The 9846-nt window shown below is 42.7% G+C and overlaps 1 long non-coding RNA gene across 1 annotated transcript; it reads right to left on the reverse strand.

The window, feature by feature from the left end:
* Positions 1–3501: 3501 nt before the first annotated feature.
* On the reverse strand, positions 3502–6769 carry LOC120437750. Its single transcript, XR_005611386.1, has 2 exons — positions 6702–6769; positions 3502–3948 (listed from the first exon to the last, which is right to left on the reverse strand). It is a non-coding gene; the product is annotated as an uncharacterized LOC120437750 (long non-coding RNA).
* Positions 6770–9846: the final 3077 nt, after the last annotated feature.

The following is a 9846-nucleotide window of genomic DNA, read 5'->3' on the forward strand; positions in this document are numbered from 1 at the left end:
TCTCCCACTGCTCCTACCACTCCACACCGTAGGCAGGACAATCACACACATAACACGCACCGCAGAGACGCCAGAGAAAGCCACCCTCCCACATTCAGTCCATCCCCAGCTTATATAACCTCAGAGAGGTGATTGATGGCCGTTTATCAATGCCCAAATGCACGCGATGCGTACTGCGTTCTCGGTGAGTACGTACTCGCCGAGAACGCACGCGAGTACGTACCCGCCCGAGAACGCGAGCACGGACTCGTGATTTGTACCAGCGTGCGTGATGATGTCACAGGTCCGGAGTTTTTACTGCCGTCCCCTCCTAATTTAACTGTGAGTAACATGTTATGAAGCTTAACTTTAATCACAGCCAAACCGGTTTACTCAGGAACAAATAAAACACTGAAATAAACCAAACATTAACATTTAGAAGTGATCTAAGTAACTTATATATAATTTTTAACCTCAGTAGTGAAACCTCTATTAATACAAATAGTGTACATGTACATACGTGTACATACCTTAATAAAAACAAGCAGGTGAGATGTTAGAACGCTTTTATTTCTATTCTAGTGGACACTCAATACTATAGACAGCTGCTGGAGTTTCTTTAACCTGAGTAGTGAGAAGACCGCGAGCGGGCGGGGAGGGGGGGGGACGATGTGCCGGGAGTCCGCTGTTGAGTTTTGGACGAAATGCATTCTGGGATATATAGCTGTCCCAAGTCTACACCGATGCATGCTCGATAAAATGGGCGGATCGAGAACACATCCGGGACTTTTTCGCGTTCTCGGCGTGATGCGTACTTCGAATTGGAACAGTACTTGGTCTCCGACTGATGACGTATCACGAGTACACGAGAACGCAAGTACGCACAAGTACGCATACTGATAAACGCCCGATGACTGGGCCCAGGTGGTAAATGAGGCCAATGAGCAGCAGCTGTGTCCTGAGGAGAGAGAAGAAGCGAGAGAGAGACAGAGGGGTGGAGCAAGAGAGGAGGAGGCGGAGAAAAACACCACGCCCACACAAGGGCAGTATCAGGAGGCCCAGCTAGGGCCGTTACACAACACATCCAAGATTTGCCATCCTTTCAAGGATTCCAGCACTGTCAACACAACGCATGTAATCCCATACTCTGTTCCACTGCACCCTGTGGACCAAGTGCCCTGAGGCATCCTTTAACCATTCTGTAGCCTAAAAAGACATTCCATAGTGAAACAATTACAACAGCACATTGGAAGGCACGTATAGTACAGTAAATCAAACTACTAACTAATCATGACATTCAGCTAGTGTTATTCATGTAAATATAAAGGTTGCTAGCAAGAAAAATAAAATAGAATCTTATTACAAGCATTATTTTCACACATGAATAACTAACCCAGATATTTCGATTCCTGTTTTATGGCTGCAATTAAGTTGTCAAGTTCATCATCTGATAGTGAGCTGTAGGTTGCCATTATTAAGAGGCCCCACTCTTCCATTCTTCGTCGGACTGTTTTCTGCGATATGCCCAAAAGCTTGGAGATACAAGATCGTTTTTAGATCTTTGAGGTGGTCTTTGGAAACATAGAGCTTTGCCCTCCCCCGTTCACCAGCTGAGCTGTCAACAACAATGGCAGACCTTCTTGTATCCATATTGGAATGGATGAGGCAGATGAGGTGGTGAAGAGCTTCAACTACCTAAAAAATGGTTGCATTAAAATATTTAGTTGGATGAAATCCTAGAATTCAGTTTTACCATCTTAGTAACATTATTCTTATCCCTAATCTTTATATTGAAACACAGAACAAAATTTCATCTTGGATTTGACAATGCAATGGATGACAGGTGTATTTGTATAGCATAATTACTACACTGTAAAAATAACATTACAAGATACATAAGAATGGCATATATTGAAACAATTTTTAAAGGTAACTAAAACTAAATCAAATAAACCTACCAGTGATGGAACATTAATATGAGCAGAAAGAGAACAGACTAGAGTTGATGCGTTCACGCAGAGGAAGTCAATATGATCAAGGTCCAAGGGCTGTTGTTGGTAGAACTGCACCAGCCTATTTTGAAGGTTTTGGAAAACGTGTCTTCCTAAAGCCACCTGAAAGAAGAAAATTTATGGAATTACTGATATCATATGAAGTGCATTGAAGGAACAATGAAATGTCAAACTGCGTAAAACCCAATAAAACAAAATAATATGTCATTAAGACAAAGGTAAGTCGGTTTGAACTTGATAACTTTCTAAACAACTTGTTACAGTTTTTGATTTGCACGCACAGCCAACCCATCTATATTAGCCTTGGTTCATTACAGACCTTTTATTAAAAGTGGTTTTGTGTGTTTCAGGTACTGCACTCACAACGACTGAATGAAACTGCACTCCAACCACTGTGACCTCGTTGTGTGGACACAGAGAGTCCATGCTGTAATACTCATCTTCCCTGATGTGGATTTCTGGGAACCATGTTTAAAGCAAGCACAAGACTTGCCGGTGTATCAGAGAAACTCAGGAGAGTTTTCTCCAAGCACGACATCCCAGTGTACTTCAGACCCAGCAACACACTCAGACAGAAACTGGTTCACCCGAAAGACAAAACTCCAAAACACAGACTTAACAACATGGTGTATGCTGTACAGTGCAGCGAGGAATGCCCAGACCTCTACATTGGAGAGACCAAACAGCCACTTCACAAGCGCATGGGACAACATAGAAGAGCCACCTCCACAGGACAAGACTCAGCAGTCCATCTGCATCTTAAGGATAAAGGTCACTCTTTCGAGGATGCCAATGTTCACATTTTGGACAGAGAGGACAGATGGTTTGAAAGAGGAGTGAAAGAGGCCATCTATGTCCACTGTGAGCGACCATCTTTGAACAGAGGCGGTGGTTTACAACACCAACTGTCTGCCATCTATAATCCAGTTTTGAGTTCCCTCCCCAGACGCCTTAATGCCCACTCACATCCTGGGCCATCTGACCTCAGGAATTCACATAACAAGGTGGGGCCAGGTTTCACAATGAGCTCACCCGAAACCCTGGCTGATTAGGTCCCACACCCGCTTTCACACCTTGGCTCATGTGATTAGAGGATCACCAGGGGTCCTTTGTCCCTCTTTGGGGATACTCCCACTGGGTTTAAATCTGGGACTCTCGGCCATTTGACCTTAGAACTGAAGAAGCTTCTCGGATGAGAGGTGAAACGTCTTCAAGCAACTTAAAGAAGTCCAGACGCTTTTCTTTGCAAACTCCTTTGACTATGATGACCTGGGTGACTGAGAACCTTCACAGACATAAGCACAAGACTTCTTTCTTAAAGTGTGTCTTCCTGAACTTGTTGGGAAATACTTCTCCAAACAACATGCTGCTCTAAATAGCCTGTAATGTTTCATTTTGTGGTTCAAGATTGATGCCAGCTGTGTGTTGCCATGTAAATAGTTTGTATTCCATTTTTATGTACTTGCTAAGTACATGTGAACAGATCAAGAATAAAAAAAACAAACAAATATACTATTCTTTTCTGTTTTATTGAAACTACTTCACACAAAGTACAGTTGTTTACAATGAACTACACATGCAACACAACATATTCAATTTATGAATACTCAACAAGAGTAAGTTTCATTTGGTGCTGGTTTGACAACCACACTGGGGCACATATTCACCAAAACACAGCAAACCTTAACAATCTTATCAAGCAGTGTTGTGTTTATTTCTGCTCTGCCCTGTTCATTGCACACACAATACTTCGTCTGCGCTTTAGCTTCCGTGATGCTGTCTGTCCGATCGCCACTGTCCACATTTACAGCTGGTACCTCACCCTCCACTTATCCAACACAAATGCTGTCCACAGCCTCCATGACATGGTGATTTTGTTGTTGGTCTTCTGTCAGATCTTCATCGATCACTTCTGCACGCGGCACACCTTCAGACTCTGCAGCTGCATAACAAAAGCCTGCAAGATAAAATTAGTGCACATGACAGGTGTGTGATTCATCTGGAAGTTATGTGCGGATTAGTGTACAATGATAGCAATTTAGTATGTTTTTAGAGGCCCATGTGCAGTGTCGGTGCCCAGTCTGGATTTGTTACATCCATTTCATATGCTGGTTTGCCTGCAATAATGCTAAATCATAAGCTACTCAGTCGACATGATGACTAGAGTTGGACCGGTCTCGAGACCATTTTTACGTGGTCTTGGTCTCGTCTTGGTCTCGACGGACTTTTGTCTTGGTCTTGTCTTGGTCTCGACTGACTTTGGTCTCGGTCTTGGTCTCGGTCTTGCGTTCTCAAATCGACGTAGTGTTCGGGAGATTTGGAGTCAACCATCAGCGGAGCGGGGGGGGGGCATACTGGGCTTAAGCCAGGGTCATTTTTTCAGAAGCATGGGGTCTTTTGGAGTGTAATTTGTTAGTTAGATGCCTGGCTGACAACTGTATAAAACAAAAACAACACACGAAGCACATAGCGCACCGTCATAAATTCCCCCTAATTTTGGTATGATCCGAGCTCAGGCACCGGCGACTGAGCGCAGCACACATGTAAGCGAGGGGGGAGAAGCTGCTCCCTGCGAGTTTGCTGCAGACAGAGGAGAGCTTAAGAGTGACCAGGTACCAACACAAATCATTTGTACTGTACAAATGATGTAAATATGACGGTGTATCACAAAAGATTGATATCAAACTGATCACTTGGTTGCGTTACTTGCTCTTCGAGTGAATCAACAAATGGATAAATAAAAAGCCGAACAACAATGCTGATTTTTTAGAAAGTCTTAGCTTACATTTCATATTTTCAGTTCTTAACCTCCACGGCTAAACAAACTCTCTAAATCAGTTTCAATTGTGTACTGATGAACACAACAATGGACATAAGGAGCTTCTTTCAAAGAAAAAACTCAGGTAGATGTTATTTTATATATTATGCTTTGTATGTTGTTCAGTATATTTCTATGCAAAACAAGAGGAATTCCAATACACAGCAGTATATTCACAGTTGAAACCAGATGTTTACATACACTTTAGGGAGAAAACATAAAAACTCAATTCAGAGTGAACTTATTTTGTTTTAGATAAATAAATGTTGAAATATCTTCTGAATTAGTTAAATGTCAGAATAAAAAGAGGGAGCTGTCTATTTTAATCACTTTCATCAAATTTAGGAGTACATATACACTAAGTTTATTGTTAATTAATAAGAAAACTCCAGACGATTCCATTCTGAGCTTAAGAAGCTTCTGATAGGTTAGTAGAGTCCATGTGAGTAAATTGGTGACACACCTGTGGATGCATATAAGGCAAAACACAGAGCCTGTTTCTTTGACATGGGAAAATCAAGAAATGTCAACCGAAACACCAGGAAAAGAATTGTGGAGCTCCATAAGTGTGGCTCAATTTTGAATACAAAATACAAAAGTTAACAAATATGTTTTTTATATTTATCAATCTAAAAAAATAAACATTTAGTCTGATTGGATGTTACAATGTTTGTGTTTTTATCTGAAGAGTATGTAAATATCTGGTTTCAACTGTATATTTGATGATGTTGGTGTTTGGCTTGATTGTCAGCACAAAGAGGGAGAGAGAGGAAGAGCGAGGAAGAGAGAGGGAGAGAGAATGAGAGAGAGGAACAGAGAGGGAGATGAAGAAAGAGGACAAAACAGAGATGGAACAAGAGCAGGTGAGACACACATGTTAGTCAAATGGTTGTTTGCCAAAACTCATCAGAACATGTATCTAGTACATAGTGTAACTTTTTAGATACCATTTGTTACTTTTCAAATTCTATATTTATTAAGTTATGCAGGCTTATGAAGGCTAAATAATTATATAAACTTTTCTGAATCTAAATAGTGTACTTTGGTAGAATTAAAAAATAAGTGTAGTGCAGGTCTATGATGATTTTTAGTGCTACTGTCATCTAGTTTTGATTCTGGTTCTGTTTTGGTTAAGTCCTAAGTAGTCCTGATTTTGAACTGTTGTAGTCCTGATTTAATTCCGGATCAGTTCTGGGTCTGGTTGAATTGGGGTTTAGTCCCTGTGTCTTGATACAGTTTAAGGTGTCCTGCATATGTGATATATATTTTTTTCCTACATGAAGTCATTCTTTTTTGAACAAAGCTCAAAACAGAGCCTTATAATCTTTCAGTCATTTCTACCCTCACTTAATTTCCTTTTGCTGCTCAGTTTTCACACAGTGGCTCAGCTATGCTCCAATCCCTCCATGTTGTGGCCAATCACATGCGAAGATATAGGATAATATCATTATGTGAAAAACAGAGAGGGTGAGAGACGCAACAGTCAAGTGGAGCATCCGTCTGTCCTCTCAGTAAGTGAGTGAGACAGTAGACAACGGTGAGGAGGGCTGTGCGAAAGCAAAAACACATAAATATGGCTGACACCCGTAAAAGTAGCAGCATCTGGCTGCAGTTTACAGAGTTTTTTGTCTCGACTTGGTCTCGGTCTTGGTCTCGTCTACTTGCTCTTGGTCTTGGTCTTGTCTTGGTCTCGATACCCTCTGGTCTTGGTCTTGTCTTGGTCTCGGATTAGGCGGTCTTGACAACAAGTCTAATGATGACATGACGTGGTTCTGCAGCATCACACATGCACTCCAACCACACGCATGTTTTATCTCATTATCTATGACCTCAGCGCATTGAAAAAACACTAAAAGCCTTTTAATAGTGATATGAATTAATTTAGAACTCACCGGAAAGAAAATGTGGAGACCAAACCAACAAAAAGCTGGGGATTGCACAGAACTCGATCCGCTCGTCTCACCGCTGCAATGCAAGCCTGACGTCTTTGTTTAGTAATATCGGATACATGGCATCCCTCACGTTGCCTCCAGGATGGAAAATGATGAAAAGAGAGCCCATTATCCAGCTTCTTGCTGGATCATGTGATCTAACGTTGCAACTGCCAACACAACACGTATGAACCATAGTTGAAGCTGTATCCTGTCTGTCCTACTGTCATGGCGAAAGAGGGCGTGGCCCACCGCCAGTGACATCACGCTCCGAAGCCCTATAGGCCCTAATTTTGAAATAACACCCCACGTGGTTTCATTATGCAGCTGAGTCACGTGACCGCACAGCAACAAATCACAGCAGAGGCCGGGAAAGGGGGCGGAGCAAGGTGTGTGTGTGCAGTAGATGAGGCGAGCATAGAGAGAGCTGCTTTTCATAAAACGGGACTAATGTAGTAAACTTACAGGAACATATACCATTACCAACGTTTGGATCGATATCTGCATCGATCTGCACACCCTTGTCTCCTGGATCGTAGCTGAGATCAGCGTGAACCACGTGGGTCTCTGCTCCCTGATCTGTTTCCTGTGTTTAGAAATACTTCCAGCTTCATCACGGAGTTTCTCTCGGTTTGTGGGCTCATGTAAAGGTAAGCACCGAGCTAACTTTAATGTGGGTTCAGTTTATGTTGAGTTTATCTCTGTTGCGAACAATAGATTGATTGGTATTCATTGGAGTTAGACAGACTGTAGAGTTTGTGATTGCTTGCAACATTATAATCTGGCGGTAGCTGACTGCGGTTAAGGCTACGTCCACACGTACACGGGTATTTTTGAAAACGGAGATTTTCCGTTTTCGTTTTAAAACATAATCCCGTCCACACGTAAACGCAGAAATGAAGGAAAACGATTGCCACCAGGGCAGACCCGATGGCATTTTCATGCTTCGCAGCATCATTTCTTCTTAGAATAATCACACGGTTGCTGTAACAGTACATTCAAACGCTGCAGCTCTCCCGCTGACAGCCGTACACATCACCACCACCAAATCTGCAGCGGCATCGCAGAACACGCCCTGCCACATACCCCCTCGTCCGCTTCACTTCACCCTGCAAGCAGGCGCGGGAATCGGCACGGACCATCGGCGCACCATGCCCCAGCCCAGCGATGGGGAAGTGGCCACTCTGGCGGTCGCCCGCGCCTCCAGCGGAAGCCCCGGAGCTGGCCTGATGGCCACCCATATGGCAAGCAGCAGCGGCGCAGCAGGCGGGGAAGTGAGCTGGGGCTCACAGGCAGCTGGGCCTGCGTGCCGGCCGTGGACAGCATGCCGCCCTCAGGCGTGGCAGGACCCCCGTGCACCTTAACCTCCGTCTCCAGCTTGGCAGGTCCCGCTGGCGCGCCAGCCTCCGGTTCAGCGAAACCTGAACCAAACGGTTCAATATCGATACGAGTATCGTTGCACCCCTAATATTTAGTATTAATTTTCTCTAAAAACTGTACAGTAATTTTGTCTGTGCGTCACAGGGTAAAGAGTGGGGATGGCCCAGAGTCAGAAACCAGTGAAATATCTGTCACCTCCTATAGTTTTCCTTGAGCTCAAAGATGTGAATATTAAAAGTAGAGTATGGTTATTTGTATAAAGTTTAGGATTAATTTTCTCAGAAACTGTTCAGTAATCTTGGCTGTGGGTGAAAGGGTAAGGAGTGGGGGTCACCCAGAGTCAGAATCCAGTGAAATATCCCTCTCACCTGTTATAGTTTCCCTTTATTCTAAGCTCAAAGATGAGACTATTCAAAGTATAGTACTGTAAATTGGGTATAGTTTGGTATTTTCTCTGGAGCTGTTTTCATGGTTATTTATCCCGAATATTGTCTCAGTATGTCTGATACAAAAAAGAAAGTGGAAACTTTCAGGACAGAGTTTTGGAATGATTGTAAAACTGTAATCGTGCTTATGTACATCTGGAGAATGACACAAACTAGCGTGTGGAGCTTCAAGTTGAATAAATAAATTACTTTTTTCATTACATCAATAACTAAACTCTAAATAGTAGTTATATTTAATATTATGTTAATGTTTGTGTATAACAGATTGGCAGCTTAACACAGGAATGTACATGGAAACAAATAGGGAGGGAGTTGTGATGTGAATGTGCTTGTGACTTTATAACAGTGCCTATGACACTAGGGAGAAGTTTTCATTTTTTTATTGAAAAATAGCAGCTTTTCCACAGTGCTGGGATTAAGACGGTTCCTCTTTTTTGAGAGGATTTCCCCTGCTTTTGAAAATACCTTTTCACAGGGCACAGGCGAAGCAGCAGTTGCAAGAAAAACCGAATGAAAGTAACTAAATACAATAAAATGGTAAAACATGGCCTGGGGCGCACTGACAGAGGAGAGGCTGCCAGACACTGGCAGTGTTTTGCCCAAGAACAGAATGACCAAGACTGTCCACGCCGGGGCTCGAACCAGCAACCTTCAGATTACAAGACGAACTGCCAACTCTTGAGCCATGATCGCCTCACAATAAATCAAAATGTGCTCATATACCTCGAGTCACAGGCTGAAAAGCTTCTGATGAAGAAGCTGCTAAAGATGAGGCTCCTAACACTACAGAATGCAATGCAGTGTTAGAATCGATGAAATGGCAGGTGACAGCAAGGTAAGGCTCTGTGTTAATGGAGGTCCACATATCAGATGTCAAACTAACTGCAGAAGTCTTTGCCACAGTCAGTTTTTCTGTTTGTTTGGGCTCTTTGTATCTTTGGACCACCATAGCTTTCAAATCCTAAACAAAAGAAAGTGCAACTCTTAATATGGAAATATGGGCAAAATGGAAACATGCTTCATATTTTAAGATACACACCTGCCTTGTGGGGAAAACATAGTTAGTGTTCAAAGCTTTAACACCCTTTCTAAACTCACGGTCCTCAACAATAGCGAAGGGCTGGGAATCTTCTATCATCATGTTGACCAAGGCCTCACCCACATCATTCTTCTCCCCTGATAAAACAAACAGAACATTAAGAAATTACATATATCAGTAAATACAGCCCAAATAGGAATGAATGACATAGGGGAATATAAATGTATCACATGACAAGTGT

Source organism: Oreochromis aureus, linkage group 3 (assembly GCF_013358895.1).
Source record: "Oreochromis aureus strain Israel breed Guangdong linkage group 3, ZZ_aureus, whole genome shotgun sequence".
NCBI lineage: Eukaryota > Metazoa > Chordata > Actinopteri > Cichliformes > Cichlidae > Oreochromis > Oreochromis aureus.